Source organism: Macrobrachium rosenbergii, chromosome 1 (assembly GCF_040412425.1).
Source record: "Macrobrachium rosenbergii isolate ZJJX-2024 chromosome 1, ASM4041242v1, whole genome shotgun sequence".
Classification (NCBI taxonomy): Eukaryota; Metazoa; Arthropoda; class Malacostraca; order Decapoda; family Palaemonidae; genus Macrobrachium; species Macrobrachium rosenbergii.
The window spans coordinates 37,167,606-37,184,831 of NC_089741.1; positions in this window are offsets into that span (position 1 = coordinate 37,167,606).

The window sequence follows — 17,226 nt, forward strand, 5'->3', positions numbered from 1 at the left end:
GTTAAGAGTGCGTTTGCATGACTGAAACCAGCTTCAACCATGTTTGAACTTGGGAAAGTGAGTAAAATGGCTCAACCACTGCACAAAGCTGAGGTTTTTCTGCATCATCTGTCATTTCATCAATTCTTTGCACTTTACTGTTACTTAATGGCAAATTGTTCAGAACAGAGTGAGAATCTTTCTTCATAACAGTTTCTGTAACTTCTTTAATGGCAGGGATTATGATTTCCTCACCAACAGTGTGCGCCTTTCCTCTTTTTGCTATCATGAGAGAGACGATGTATTAGGCTTTCAAACCTCTTTTCAGTATCAGCATTTGCTGGCGCTTTAAAAGTCTTGACATTTGAACGACTTTTGAATTTTTCTTTTAGTGTTCTGAAATAGTCAAGGTCTTTGTCTTCATTGTCAGAGTGAACCCTTTCAGGTGGCCCTTCATCTTTGCAGGTTTCATGGCATCATTACTGAAAGCCTTTTCACAACAAGAGACACAGTGGCATGGTGTCGTTGGTTAATGAAGTAATGAATCCATATTTCAAATATTCCTGAGAATGCTGTCGGCATTTCCTCTTAGCGGCAACAGCAGCCATTATAATCATAATTTTTAATGCAAGTCACAAAAATCAGTTCAGGGATAACACTTATGGGAGCTGAGAGCACATTGAACTACTATGTGTGAGACAGTGAGAGATGTGGGTGGGATGGGATGGAGTGGCAGATACACTGCACGCTCAGTACGGGACGTAGACAGGAATGCATCCTGTATGGACAGTAGAACTGGGGTGGGAAGTGGCTGGTTGAACCTAGTGTTGCAAGCTCTGTTGAAAATCTGAGATTTTTAGTGAAAAAATAATTGACCTATTTTTGTAATTCAAGACAGTAATATAATTTTTAATATAATGGGGTCTGACAATAAGGTTTTCCAAATTATTAATGAGAATTTCAAATCAGGAGGCTTCATTGGTCAAGTAGACCCCAGCATTGAACATTCACCGACACGTTAGTTATTCATCGACCCCTTTTTCAACTCCATGGCTATTCATCGACCCCTTGACCCTGAGGTCCGATATCAACCACTTTGAGAACCCCTGGTGTATACAATAGTTTCATTGTCTTGTGAACTCATTACAAGTTATATGCTATACTGTAGCAGTATTGCTGAGTGCCGAACCTTCCTCTATGCCGTCCTTGAGTTGTATCTACGTATTATGTTTCTGCAAGAGTTTAGTCTTCTAAAATCCCTACATGTTCAGTTTTGCTTTTGTATGAGACTTTAAGATTATTTATTAGTTGTAATTTTTCTGTTTAATTTTTTTTTCAAATTCTGTATTTGCAGTTTAAATTTAGCAGCTCCTTTTTTTTTTTTTGTAATGCAGAGTTTTGTGTTGAAGTTTAATTTAATTATGGAATAATTTTTGCTCCTACCTATAGAATAACAGATGTCCTTTATATTTTTTTAATTGGATCATCTCTATCATCAACCTTGTTTATTCTCTCTCTCTCTCTCTCTCTCTCTCTCTCTCTCTCTCTCTCTCTCTCTCTCTCTCTCTCTGGTTAACTAAGTTTTGCATAGGACCATTGAAGGATTCATTCTTTGTCTTGTGGTCGGCCTGTGTGTCATGATACATTTCAGAAAAGGACCTCTGTTTAACCTCTATTTCATGATCAGTGTGAGCTCTATGACTCATCCTCACCATCATCTTAGGTTTTTTGTTTTGTCTCTCCTGTACAGTTTTAAGATGCTCATTGAGTATTTTTCATGTTTGTCCATTCCCTGTTCTTATTTGCAGTACATGTTCCTGGTATTTAAGGTGTTACCCTTCCTCCAGCCTGTTTTTATTATTTCAAAGCCTTCATTTTTGTGTGAACTGTTCTGCCTTTCCTTTCATCACATGACAGTCATTGTGGTCTAATCTGTTTTTGAGTGACAACAGTCTAAAATGTGACCTGTAGAAATGTTTCACTTAGATGTGATTCATGTGGTTTCAGTCCCTGCTGAACCCTCTCCCAGATAATCTGCTCAGCCACTTTCCTAACCAGATATTTTCAATTTGTCTTAACTACAGAAGTTCAAACTTAGATGCAGTGCATTACTACCTTCAAGCAATTCTTTACTCACATTTTCATCTGTTTATTGATTTGTTAATTTTTCTTTTCTAATAACTTCTCTCTTCTTTTGTTTTCTTATTAGGCCTACCTTCTGTTACTTCTTGCAAATGGACACCACATTCCTTGGAAGCTTGAACTTCAAGTCAGTGGCCCCCCTGTAAGCTTGTTCTGTATGAATTTGGTTTATTTTCTAAAAAAAAAAAACAATTCCATTCACCATAAGCTTGGTTTTAATGATACTGCTTTCATTCTCCATTCCACTATTCCATCTTTTGAGCTAGTATGCCCAGGCCTCTTCCTCTGTAGTTCCTCATTGGGCGAGGTGGTAGAGTTGTGGGCTAGCACTCGCTAGGCCCGAGTTCGAGTCTCCGGCCGGCTAATGAAGAATTAGAGGAATTTATTTCTGGTGATAGAAATTCATTTCTTGCTATAATGTGGTTTGGATTCCACAATAAGCTGTAGGTCCCGTTGCCAAGTAACCAGTTGGTTCTTAGCCACGTAAAATAAGTCTAATCCTTGGGGCCAGCCCTCTCTAGGAGAGCTGTTAATCAGCTCATTGGTCTGGTAAAACTAAGGTATAGGCGGTTCCTCTTTGTCTGCTCTTAACACCAGGTCCTGCTCATATGGTAGCCCCCAGGTACCTTCCTTTTTTGTTATTCCTTTATAGCATCTGCCGTGACTTTGATTGCAAGTAAATGACTGAGCTCAGATCCTTGTGATGGACTGCAATATTTATCACGACCTTTTGATATACTCTGCCTATTATTGATTTCACTAAAGATCCTCTGTTATATTTTAGTGTCCTCGACTTTACAATGTAAGATGTGTGCATTTTTATAATTATTAAGCACTCATTCCATCCAGTGTGAGTATGTTTACAATGTAATTGCTATCGTAAAGTGACAATTATTTGTTCTTGCTGAGTATGTTTGAAAAGAGAGTATTGAGTTCATCCTGAAAATAGAAAAAAAAACTTTTTTCTAAGAAATTTCTGTTATTTGAAATAAATATTTTTGTGTGTTTGTAAACCTATGTTAACTCTGGCTTGCTGTCTCTCTGGTATTTATACAGAGAAGCTTGTTTCAGGAACTGTTTTATTGATAATTTAGAGAGAAACCTATGTTCTGAATGAAAAGTATAAAAAGATTGGCATTGTGGTGATAGCAGGTGAAATTGTTTATTTGATTAAATTTTGCAAATTCTTTATTTCTTTTTGGTCAGGTTTTTGTGTTCAGTTGTAATTCTTTGCAGATTTTTGGCAGATGTTTTTGTGTAAAGGATAAACCATTGGTGGCTGTTATACCTACTTAAGTTTTTCATGATTGCTTCCCAATAAGTAGTCAATGGTAGACTATTTCGTTTGCTCAGGTATAACAAACCTTGTGTTGACATGTAAATGACCATTTTTTATGGGGTAGTCATTCAGAGTTCTTTGTTGAGATCTTCTCTGGACAAAAATTTCTTTGGGTTGATTCTGTTTCTCATGATTTCTGCACTGAAGTCCAGAAGAGTACAGTTCTGTATACAAACACCAAACTGAAGATATAAATGTAAACACAGTGACCTCCTGTATCTGGTTAAAGTACTTTGTGACACCAATAATATCTTCCTCCACTAGTATATTTCTTAACGTGTTTGAATTGCTGATCAAATTGGCATTTGCTTTCTAACCATTTTCTTTGGTCCCATCCTATGTGCTTGCAAGCAGTGGTTTGAGATCTCTGTTCTGCTCCTCCAGGCTTTAGTAAGAATTGCTTGCTTACTGCTGAGGACAAACTGCACAGAGTTTGCATGTTTCCTACACTGACCAAAAGCTCCACCATTCCTGAGCTAACTGAGCTAATGTTCTACAGTGAAGGGCAGAATCTCTGTCCTTCACACCATCACTACCCTTTTTGCGAGAAGCATCTGATGATGAGCTGCCTGTAAACCATATCAGTTGACCTGAAATGACAAAGATTGAGATATGTCCTCTGAATGTTCCAGATTTGTAGGTTTGATAGGGAACTGAATCCCTTCTTGCAAACTTTTTCTTTTAGATGGTATTTTGACTATCTCATCTTTCAGTTGGTCATGCTCCTATGGTATAAGATATTTCTTTTTTTATCTCGGGAATATAGTGCTCTTACAATGACAGTGCTTCTTGGTCTTGCTTCCCGTCTCAGTGGGGGTGTAGAAGTGCAGTTTCTTATTTTCTTTTGTTAACAATTTGTCATCCTCTCTCTGTTCTGTAATACTTGTCAGGCTACTGCAACCCAGATTTATTCTTTTAAATGATTCATCTTGATCTTTTCATATAAAAAATTTCTTTTCATGAGACTATTAATATTTCCCAAGATTTTGGGTTTTCCTTATTTTCTTCAAGAGACCAGAGTCTCATTTCATTTAACCTTCTTGTGTTGTTTCATGTTTATTGCACTCCCCTTTGGTCTCATCTCCACAAACACCTGCCGTTACCTACGGTACGTATTGAAACCCCCTTTCTTCAGGTGACCATAACTCCTTTGGGTGTGTTTGTGAACTCAAGGTTCTTTTAGTGTGCTACGGGGAAAGGTCTTTCACGATGACAGTAAAAGCCACTGTTAAGGAAAATATATCATTGTTTTGAATATTCATGGAAGGTCTTACCTGCTGTGTAACTGCCATTTACATATTGGAATACAGAACTTGGTCTCTCCATCTGAATTAACAATGAAGGCCTTTGTGAAATAATAGGTTTTTCACATATGAAACCAGTTTCTCTCTCTCTCTCTCTCTCTCTCTCTCTCTCTCTCTCTCTCTCTCTCTCTCTCTTTTCCTCTCTCTCTCATTTTTCACCTATTATGCTGTATTGTGTTATTGTTTTTAGATAATTTTCTTTTCCTTGTTAATTTCAAAGTGTTCATACAGATACAGACCTAGTTTTAATGATGCCATTTTTGCTGGTCCAAACAGAGTCAAACATAAAATTTTGTTGAAGGGGTTTGACTATTTGTTACTTTTTGAAATGTTATGATGAATTAGATGTTCGTGTCACCATGTAATAATGGTATTGTAGATTTTCATTACAAAACCAGTCATTATGTGCTGAATCGTGAAAAGTCCTCTGATGGAGAAAATATTTTTGGGGTTTCTTTGACATGTCAGGATTATTCTTAGTTATGCATCAGATTTTTCTTTAGGGGGAGTTGGAAATCTGTCTTAAGTACTCTCTTTTCTCTTTTGATTGTCCATTTTGTACCTGAATTCCCATGTGGTCCATCGTTCCATTACATTGTACCTCCTGAATTGGCTAATGTTTACAGGCCCCAGTGCTTTGACATTCTTGTGTGTCCCTGTTGAGAACTGGTTCATGGTTTTTGAGTAGATTTTGGTGTGCACTACTGTAGAATGGAGTCTGTGTGAAAACATCCAAAGGACTCTAGTCAATACTGCTCCATTGTGTTAGTGAATTTATAGATTATATCCAACTTTAATAGTTCGTCACGATATCTGCTGATGGAGTTAGTTTTTTCCTTCAGTCTTGTAGCTAAACAAAGATTGCATTGTTCTTTTTTAAAGACTGAAATGGTGGCTGCCTACAGAGGATTTTTAACCTTGGAAATAAAGTAGTATGGTACAAAAGATTACAGTATATGAACTCAGACGTTGTACTCTGCACTCACTTCCTGGTCTCCACATTGATAGCATTGCTTTTAATGATTTTGAATCTGGTGGTACAGTATTTGCTGTTGCTTTTGATTGCAAGGTTGCATGTTACAATGCCTGATATTGTCTTCAGTGCTGTGTATATAATGCTGCGTAATGTCCTGCATGGACATGGTTCGAGAAATGTTCTACTGTCTGGATGACAGGAGCTACGAAGACCTTTGTCTTGTAGATAAAGTGGCTTGAATTGGTGTTTTCCAACTTTCTAGCCATCATCATATATATTAATATTTAAAACTGTTAAGTGGTTTCCTGCTTGACTGTTTTGAATAAGCTTTTCTTCAGAAACTGACTTCCATTTTAGTTCTTAATTCTCGTGCGTTTAGGAAATGCATGCCACAAATTCTCGTACATTTAGGAAATGCATGCCACTCATTTTGAAGAGCATCAATATCCTTAATCTTTTATAGTGTCAGTACATCAGCCTGCTTGATCCTGGATGTCTTTCGTTCTCTGATTTAAATCCTGAAATTGTCTTTGTAATTAGCTGCAAATCTGCTCTCAAGCCTCTTGCAGCTTTTAAGTAGGTGTTTTTCTTTGAAGCGGTTCATTTATGTATGGGTAATCTTTTATTTTTTTCTGTTCTCTCTTTGAACAATTGGTGGTTCCATTCTGTTAAACCGTTGATGCCTCCTCACATTTATTCTCAAGAATTGTCTATAGATCCTGAGCAGTTATTATGGTAATCAAATATACTTGCTTTCCATTTGGTATTGAGTCCTAGGCCATGTGCATGCATAGGAAACAGGACTGTTCTCTCTTGGCCCCTCAAGGACACAGTGACTCGTTATCATCATCATCAGGCTTGCTTCTTCCTCTGATTCTTGTCCTGAATAATCTTTAGGGACTGGTACCCATTTCCATGTCTGACCAGAGCAAGAGTGTTCTAATGTATTGATGAATTGCAACTTCAGGTATTGTCATCAACCAAGATTCTTCTTGATTCTCTTGCTCATATGATAACTGTTGTTGTAGGATGAGTTTTCTCTCTGTTAAGTGAATGTTTATATAGATGATGGGAAGTCCTCCATGTCTTGCAGCTGAAAGGGATACATTCATCCCCAACTTCTCATCGAGGTGTTTGAGCTCTAAAATAGATGATGTACAAAACTGAGCCTTCCATTAAGAGCTTCATTTTCTCTGCCAGGACTTGAACAAGGACCTGAATTTGATTGTATCATCTTCTTAAAGTGCACAACTCCAGCCATCGGTGATCTCTTAAAAGTGTCCCTCAACCCTGGTTGAGAAATGTTCTAAAGATCCCCGGTTTTTGGTCTTTTGAGATGCGTGTTAGCTCAGGTTCCAACCTTAGAACAGTGAGCTATCATATTTTCTGCACATGTTGACACCAAGCAGAAACTTTTAAGCCTAACCCCCAGTTCCACTGGAGGAATTTCAGCCAGTGTAATTCACAATAGCTTTACATTATCAGTCATGCAAAACCATCACCTTTTTCGTCTAATTTGCTAGAATGTATTCGTAAGATGTTGGCTTCTAGAGCAAAACTTGCCCTCCAGCAAACTCGCCTTGAGAGAGACAAAGCTTCACCTACAATATTGATCGAATCGTTTAATTATTTAGGTGTTGGTGGAACCTTTACGTCTACACTGCCTTGTCTCTGTTTCATGGACACCTTGGTGTCCTATGCTAATCGTTGTTTGGCCCAGAGCTTGGCGTTATAGTCTGAATTTCATGACTTTGCAATCATTTGAAGTAGGTACTACCCATTGTGTTATTAACCTTGTAGAGGGCTACTGCCGTTAGTGCACCTCACAGCACTGCAGTTATTACTTAAGATTCATTTTAATGTGCCTCTGTTCATATTCTTTTCCATCTTACTCCCCTCCCTCTCCTAACAACTGTTTCATAGTGCAACTGCTAGATTTTCCTCCTGTTGCACCTTTCAAACCTTTTAACTCTCAATTTCCTTTTGCAGCACTAAGTGACCTCATGGGTCCTAGCAGTTGGCCTTTGGCCTAAATTTTATATTCATTTCACTCCTAAGCACAATCAGTAAAGCTATTCTCTTATAATATAGAGAATTGTGTATTGTAAAGGCTTGAATTTCTCTTTAGTGAAGTTTCGGGTCGGTATGAAAAAAGGAGTCGGTCTGACTGGCTGCTAAGACTGGCACAAATGGCATCTGTAATGCTGAAAGGTTTTTATGAGTAATTTTGGTGTGTGGTTAGCTTGTAAGTCTCTCTCTCTCTCTCTCTCTCTCTCTCTCTCTCTCTCTCTCTCTCTCTCTCTCTTCTTGTCACTAGCTCTCTAGCTCTAATCAGCTCTCTCTCTCTCTCTCCTTTGTGGAAAACACTCTCTCTCTCTCTCTCTCTCTCTCTCTCTCTCTCTCTCTCTCTCTCTCTCTCTCTCTTGTGGAAAACACTAGCTGTTAATCTCTCTCTCTCTCTCTCTCTCTCTCTCTCTCTCTCTCTCTCTTTATGTGGAAAACACTAGCTGTTAATTTCTCTCTCTCTCTCTCTCTCTCTCTCTCTCTCTCTCTCTCTCTCTCTCTCTCTCTCTCTCTCTCTCTCTCTCTCTCTCTCTCTCTCTCTCTCTCTCTCTCTCTCTCTCAAGAAAACACTAGCTGTTCTCTCTCTCTCTCTCTCTCTCTCTCTCTCTCCTCTCATTAGCTGTTATTCTCTCTCTCTCTCTCTCTCTCTCTCTCTCTCTCTCTCTCTCTCTCTCATCTTTGTCATTATTTATAAAAAATTAATAATACCCCTTATGAAGGGTTGATGTAATTCAGAAGAAAGCAAAAAGTATATTTACAACTAATTTGGTTGTAAAGGCAACTAAGTTCCTTGGTTGTAGAACTATAGCTCAAGGTCTCAAGCCTTTTAATGTGACGTCATAAGTAACTGCTATGGTATTTAGGCCCGTAGTTGCTGATGCAAGGCCTTGTATAGAAGTGACGTTATGGCTAAACTACAGTTGATGACAGCTGTTCTTGTATATGACATCAGAAGTAACTGATCCCGGAACAAAGTTCGGTCGTGTGGACACAGCCTACGTCATAGGTAACTTTTGTAATTACGTAAAACCATCAATTGATGACGTAAGCATTCTTGTATAGATATGACATGAACTTATGACGTCAGTAATTTTGTATAAAACTAAATAGTGAAGAAATAAAAACTAATTAATATCCGGACTCTTATTTAAATCCAAAAACGAAAACTGTGCATGGGGAAGGTTACTCGAAGGAATGAAAAACGAAAATGTATTTGTTTTACCCTTTGAGCCAGCCCTCGGCTGGAGGTTATAACCAATCTGTCACCAGTTTCGAAGCCGAACAAAGAGCCGTTTTTCTAAGCTGATAGCTGATGACTGGCCGAGACTGGAAAAGCCTTCGACATACTTCCCTTACATGCTTTCACAGCCGTGTTCCGTTCTCTCTGAAGAATGTTGGATAGACCCTTTCAAGGTAGAAGAATGGCTATATGTACAAGAGAGTCAGTGGGGTTTTTGGGAGGTAAGGTTACCCCCTAAAACTAACCCTAAGCTTACGTTCACTCTTACGGCTGTGAAATCGTACTTAGGCAAATGTTTGACTGCGTGAGTCTAATGAAACATGGCGTGAAATTCCCACCTAGCAGAATTTTGTTCCCGAAGCATAATGGCCTAAAAGATTCCAAGTCCAGTTCTTCTATGGACAACGTGTTGGGAAATCTACAAGGTGTAAACATATATTTCACCATTCTGCTTCCAGTTTTCATTGAGTTTTCGTAACCGCAAGAGCGTCTTTCACGTCTTGTTAGAGAAAATGGGTCTTATTCAACCTTCCTAGAAAACCGAGGCGCATTAAGCAAAAGACACTGACTACGATAAATGTATTCTCGGGCATATTAGCCACTTGACATTGACTTTGCACCCCACACAATTCTTGACTTAGAGCAGTAAAAGGCAATTTATTCGTAAATATCACTGGATAGGGCCATTTCATCCTTATTTTCAGAGATAATCTTATATTAAACTGACGTCATTCTTTTCAATACGGAGCTGACTAAAATAACTTTGTGTAGCTGAGGGAGCATCACATAGCGTATTTTCTGCCATTTTGCCATCAAATATGACATTAAAACGTCAATACGGGTGGAAAAATTGGAGTCACAAACATGAAACTTCAATTCTGTCACCAGAACTGGCTATTTAGGTGTAAAATTTGACGGCAAAATGATAAAATATAGCAGAATAGGCTATCTCTGTTGATGACCCACCCAATATAGAAATGCTCTATAAGTGACTTCAAATTCCTTCATTTTTTAAAAAATTAATCTCCTTCAGCCGGAATTTTTAAAGCTGAATTTGTCAATTTCCACTTGACAGTTTTATGATTAGATTTCGTTCCTTCAGATACCTTTGCTTGACTGAATTTTTTTTTGACCAGTGAAATTATGGGAAGATTTAAATTTGACAGAACTCGTAAAATAGCTTAGCAACGTTACTGAAATTTGTTAACAGACTCATATCGACTCATATTTTCAGTATTTTACAGCATCTTTGCTGATTATTACGTTCGAGTTTTCTGGAAATCAAATTTTGATGCATACTCGTATTTCAGTTAAATATTCTTACATTACTTTTCTTTTATATATACAAATTTTAGCTGCATTTTAATTTTAATTGCATTTTTTAAGTCCATTAATATTACACGTACCAAATATTAAGCGGTGAAGTGCTAAGTTTCTATATCTTAGAATTTAATTACTCCATAACTTTCAAACTTACGGTATATGTCTAATTTGGGGCTATTTTTGTAAAAAGCAGCTTACATGATATGTTTGTCCACAAGATACATTTGCAAATAATAGAATATTTGATTTATATTCTCAGATGTCTTTCTGAACGAGAGAATTACAGGAATTTTACAAATAAACGAAACAAATCTAATTAACTTTATTTTACTTCAAATTACAAGTTATCCTTCCGTCTTTGTTACAACAATAGCAATTAATCACACCAGGACACACAGTCCCCCAAAAGCAGACAAGTGACCCAAACCCCTTCAGGTGGAACAAGCGCGCCTTGAGGCACTCCCCCTCCCAAAACAAACCACCACTTCGTCTTATAGGCCTAATGCCACCGTTCAATGTAAGTGATTGAGTCAGGTAAATGGTCAGAGACGTGCAAAGCTACTATCCTCCTGCCCCGTTCTTCCTCCCCCAGCAGGACAGCAGGTCGGACTAACGTCAGCCTTCACCCTACACGTGGACCACCAGGCCAGTTTAGGTTGTGTGTGATACACCTTGCAAAAATCCATCCCATGACCAGGTAATTAGCGAAAATTGTCCAGTGACTGACTGGGACATTCCATTAGGTGTTTTGAAGTCAGGATGTCTTCTAAACTCTTTTAACTTTGTTTTGACAAGTGTTTGAAAGGCAGTTTTTGTACTGATCAGCAGAACAGGGCTGCAGGACTTAGATTAGTTTCATATTCCTTACCAATTACAACTACAAAATTCCTACTTTGCAAATCCGAATGGGGCTACATGACTAACAATGCCTATAAAGGAAAACTGCTGTCTAATTATTGAACATATAAAACTACAATTTCGTTGCTCACTAGAACTGACCTACACATAAAAATTACTGTTTCACATACTCACTAGAGTATGGCCATAAGACACCAATAACTGCGACTTAGTATTGATCCATAATGGACGTTGCCCTCTGAGACAGTAGCCTACTGGTTAGGGGGAAAACTTCATGGAAGATTATTGCTTTCAGTTTAGATATACCTCAGGACTTGCTTTTGAAATGCTAATGCTAAACTAATGGCAAACCAAGTTTCAATAACTGTTTGATATCCGAAATCTTGGCCTTTTGTCTTACCTCTTCAATAACAATGACACACTTCTTAAAGACCTCTATAAAACTACTGTAATTCTACACGATCCTTGCATTTGTTGCATATAGTAATGAAAGGTATTGCTTTTACCAAGTGTCAAGTCAGTTTTGTAGATTTTTGTATGCTGGTTAAGATAAAATTACCTTTATATAAAAAATATCCCAGAGAATACTTGACCTCTATTCTTGCAAGTACCACTTGGGAAAATCCACACTGGAAATGACGATTTCTAGGCAAAAAACTTTCATCAAAAAACTAAAAACTGCCGCTCTCTTGGTTAAAAACTCTCCATAACTGACACTTTATGGCCTAAAACTCACCATAATTTACATTTTCTTGGTTAAAACTCTCCATATCTGACAATTTATGGCCTAAAAACTCAACATAACTGATACTTTCTGGGCTCAAAACTCTCTTAAACACTTCTGGGTTAAAAACTCCCCAAAGCTGACACCTTCTGTGTTAAAAACTCTACTGTACATAGCTGACAACCTCTGTGTTAAAAACTCTCTCCAATTGACACACTTTGTTGGCAAAGATCTCAGTCTAACCGACTCTACCTAAAAAAAAAAAAACACTAGGTAAAAAAAAGATGAAAAGTACTTTTCACAAAAAAACTAATACTCTTTGTTACAGTAAAATTTAACCCAACTAATAAACTTCAGGACAACAAACAAATGTTTCCCAGGGGAAAATGCTAAAAAAAAGTCCTCATAAACAAAGAACTAGTAAAACGAAATTTTTGTGGGCAGAAAACTTGTAAACCCACAAACTTTGTAGTTTGAGTTCACAAACTAATACTTTCCGGGCAAAACAAAACCTTCCTTGATCAACACTTTCTCAACAAAAACTTTATCTAAACTAATATACTTTCTAGGCAACGAACTCTCGAACGGGTACAAATAAGCTAAAACACTTTCTAGGTGACCCAATTTCCAGGCAAAAAACTGTCAATGAAAAAAAAAGGCAAGAACACTTCCAACAAACATATCTTCTGGGCCAAAACCTCTCCCCAAACAAACACTTTTTAGATAAAAACCTCCACCGAATTCACAACACCCCTCCTGCAAAAACATCTTCCGGAGATACATACTAAATACCTCTCCTACACATGCAAACTTTCCAGAAAAAAAAATAATAATATAATATATATATATATATAAAAATACATATATATATATATATATATATACCTATATATATATATCTATATATATATATATATATATATATCTATATACATACATATATATATATATATATATATATATATATATATATATATATATATATATATATATATATATATATATATATATATATATATATATATATCCCAGAAACACTTTTAGGCAAAACCTAATTTCTAATGAAAACTCAAAACGAGAAATGATGAAGAATTTTAACTAGTAACTAGGCAATCCTCTGAAACTCCCAGATTAATGGACATCCTAATCAATCTCTCTCTCCCAAACTAAAGGAATTCTTGGCAGAAAAATCACAAGCCAACAGAATTTCTAGGCGAAAACACAAAGAATTGACTTCACAGCCAAAAATATATCTAACAGACTTTTACCCAAAGGAATCACAAATTAACACATTTACAGCCAGAAAAACATTGCAAACGAACAGAATTTTTAGTTTCAATATCCAAAATAACAGATTTTCTACCTCAAAAAAAAAAAGTAAACCAACAAGACTTCAAAGGTCAGATAAAGTTAAAAAAACTAACACTTTCTAGCAAGACCAGTACTTAAAAGACTACTATTAAAATTCCCAAAATTAAAGCTAACCGACTTCGTGACGACAAAACCATCAAGTTTACAGACTTCCTGGAGGCAAAACAACCTAAGATTAACTAACAGACTAAATGAAAGTGAAAACAACACACAAACATCGTAAACAAAAATATGTCACAACCTACCCAAATTACTTTAGGTAGAATACACAAAAACTAGTGTACATTCTAAGACCAAAGTCCCACAAACCAAGGAACAACCTGCATGCAAAGATATATACAAAAAACTGACTTTCTGTAAGCAATAACTATCATGGAAAATAAAACTTTCTCAGATTAAGTTTCGCTGATTAATAGACTTTCTAAAAGTGAAAGTGTCACACAATAACAACGTCCTAAAGCAAAAGTGTCACAACCAATTTCTTGAATACAAAATATCAAAGGAACTTCCAAAAAAACTCAAGAAGAGAAATGTTTAAGCATCACAGACTTACAAGACTTTCAAAACCAAAATCTAGCAAAACAAAGACTTCCTAAATGATCTTGAACCAGTCTCTTTCTGAATCTTGGACTTGTTTCAAACACCAGCCAACATATCCAGTGCTTCAACTCTCCATCACATACTTAGATTGTTAATAATAATGAAATCCTGAATCTAGTCATCCCAAATGATCCCAAATGAAAAAAATCATGGAGCCCTTTTCACTGTACAGAAACGTACACAGACTGTATCTCAAACATATATCACTAACTATGACACAACAGTAAGCTCAGCTGTTAAGGTCTAACATTCACATTGAATTCGATACTTCACTGTCACGAATTCATTTCTTAATGAAATCCACTCTCAAAATACTTTATATTATAACCCACTGTCACCAACTTACTTCTGATTACTAAAATTCGTGGTCACCAGCAAATAGCTGAATACCAGATCCACTGTCTTCTACAAATCGATTTGTGCCAAATCCTCTGTCAACACCTGACATCCGAATATCATATCCACTATCACAAAGCAAAAGCTGAATACCAGATAATCACAAACAAACAATTCCTAAATGCCCAACAATGCAGTCACAAACTAATTCTATCTGTGCTCCATATTCCACTGTCACAAACCAAACTTTTTCAGATAAGAAGTAGACCATTACGGAAGAACACTTATGGAATCTCTTATCACAAGTCAATACTGACCAAATGAAAAATTCCCTAATGATCTGCTTTTAACTATCACAAACTTTCCTTTGCACCAAAATTTACTGTCATAACCTAACACCACGTTTATCACAACCTCTTATCATTAATGCTTACGAAACCAAACTTCCTATTAATAATGTCCTCTAAACAACAAACTTCAACCCTTAGTTTCTCTTTCACAAAACTCTACCATCATAAAACAACAGCGTGTATTCCAAAGTATCACAATCATTGAATTTAATTCATGCGTTAAGACCACCTTCATAAAAATAGACGTATTTAATCCCTTGATTACATACATTGAAAACTTCGACCTCGATTATAAAAACTCCAGAAGAACAAAACCATAAACGCCTCTACACAAATCCATGACATCCATTAATTTAAACTGGATATCAGTGTAAAAAACAAGGATCAGGCATATTAACTGTTAAAACAATTCACAATCTATTGAATTCTCAAAAGTACAATGACTTAAGGCCTGCCAAGATTATTTTGGAGCAATTAAAAGGCTACACCAGTCATACATTGAAAGATCCACAAAGCAACAAAATCATACCTGTTATCACTTCTCAAGGTACCATGACTTAGTCAAGGCCTGTCATGACCATTTTGGAGTAATTAAAGGCTACCACCAGTTATACACTTAAAGATCCACAGAGCAACAAAATCAAACCTATTATCACATATTCCCCAAAGCAGTACCACCTCTACTAAAGCACCTCATCAGGGCATGCTTCTCCAATTCTAAAAGCCAACACACAGCTCAATAAACCGATACAATGATTCCATTGTTTACAAACCTTCAGAGGAAGCATGTGAACACCTGAAGTCAATGCACTGTCATAAAATGACTTAACATTTGAACTGACAAAGTGTTCTGTAACTTCTGTAAGAAATGGTAATTAGCATCTCCACAGGATCTAATTCATCTAAATCTTATCAAGCTTTTCTGTGGAATATTTTCATAATAATAATAAGGTTACCCAAGACGAGGGCAACTTCCTCATCCCACTGAATGACAAGAAAATCATCCTTCTAAAATTCATGTTTTGCATAAGTGAAGTCTTGATATGACCTCACACAGCCTCAAAATCCCATCATGCCTTTAGGGGAAGGTATTTGGTGATAGTATAATGCCCTGTATAACAACTTTAACAATAAATATATCCAAGGCCACATTATTATACATTACACTTGTCAAAGATCCTAGTCAATTTCGGGACAAAGATATAAAAATTGCTCCTATTTAACACACCCATTTCACCTAATTACTGTCTATGTAATGAACTTGCAAGTTTCTCACACACTTCTAAAACGCCCATAGTGGTATTTATCCCTCCTTTATTTCAAGTACACGAACGGAATGTGAGCCCAAGACGAGAAAGTGTTTAGGCCCCAGCTGGTACCCCCTTTTGGAACGACAGTATGTGTCCGAAACAGAATTAAAGTATTGTCATATACTTGGCCAAAGGATAACATTTTACTTTCCAAATCATCTGATAAGACTTACTTAAAGAGCTTTTAAGACATCTAGCAGGATATAAATGACTCTGAATTGCTTCAAAATCTTGTGGAACATTGTTATGTCAATTACTTTAGAAAAACCAAGTTATTATACAGGTAATCAAATCCAACATCAGCAAAAACATTACAAATTCTAAGAAAATGAAATTTCTAATCTTGATAAATGATGTTTACAAGTTAAAATTTTCCATATTGCATCACCAAATTTATATCTACTTGGTCAAGAAATAGTATTTTAAACAACGAAATCTAATCATTAACCTGTAAGTAAAATATGGCAGTTCAGAATAAAAATTTCCGAGTGTGAGATTATAAATTTGAAGTCATGATATAGAAGTATTTTAGCATCCAGCCATACAAAGTAATTTAAAGTCAGTTATCCATAATGAAAGTAATTCAGTCATATATACAAATATCTCTGAAGACAAGAACAAATGACCCTATCCACAAATATTTATAATTATAAATTGGTCCACAGACCCTAAGGGACGAATTCTGCCAGCTACAAAGCCAATGGCAGTGTGTCTGACACATTCGAAAATACACAAATCAATAATCAGTTGTCTTTTGCATAGTGTTTCTCGGTTTTCTGCCAGATTACATATAAGACATTTTTCCTGTAACACAACGTAAGAGAAATTCTTGTGTGACATCTCAAGAAAAACCATAAACAGAATGTCGAAATGTCTAAACATAATAGATTTCCTGACACGTTATCCATAGAAAAATGAAATGGTGTTTCTTGGCCATTACACATCAGTACAAAAGTTCAGTCTCACTACGCCAGTTCATAGGACAATCAAGCATTTCCCTAAGTGCAAATACAGTTGCGAGATGAACATAAGCTAAGGCTAGTCTCAGGGTAACCTTATCCCTCAACCCCTGTCGACTCCTGTACATATATAAGCCTTTCTTACACATTTGAAAGCGTCTGCCACTCTTCAGCAGTACTGGAACACATCTGGAAAGCATATAAGGAAGTATATCAAATACTTTTCCCCATCTCGCCAATCAGCTGTCAGCTTAGAAAAACGGCTCTTTGACCGGCCTCGAAACTGATGACAGATTGGTTATCGAGGGCCACTCCCTCCACGGGGCCACTCCCTCCAAGGAGTCCTATATT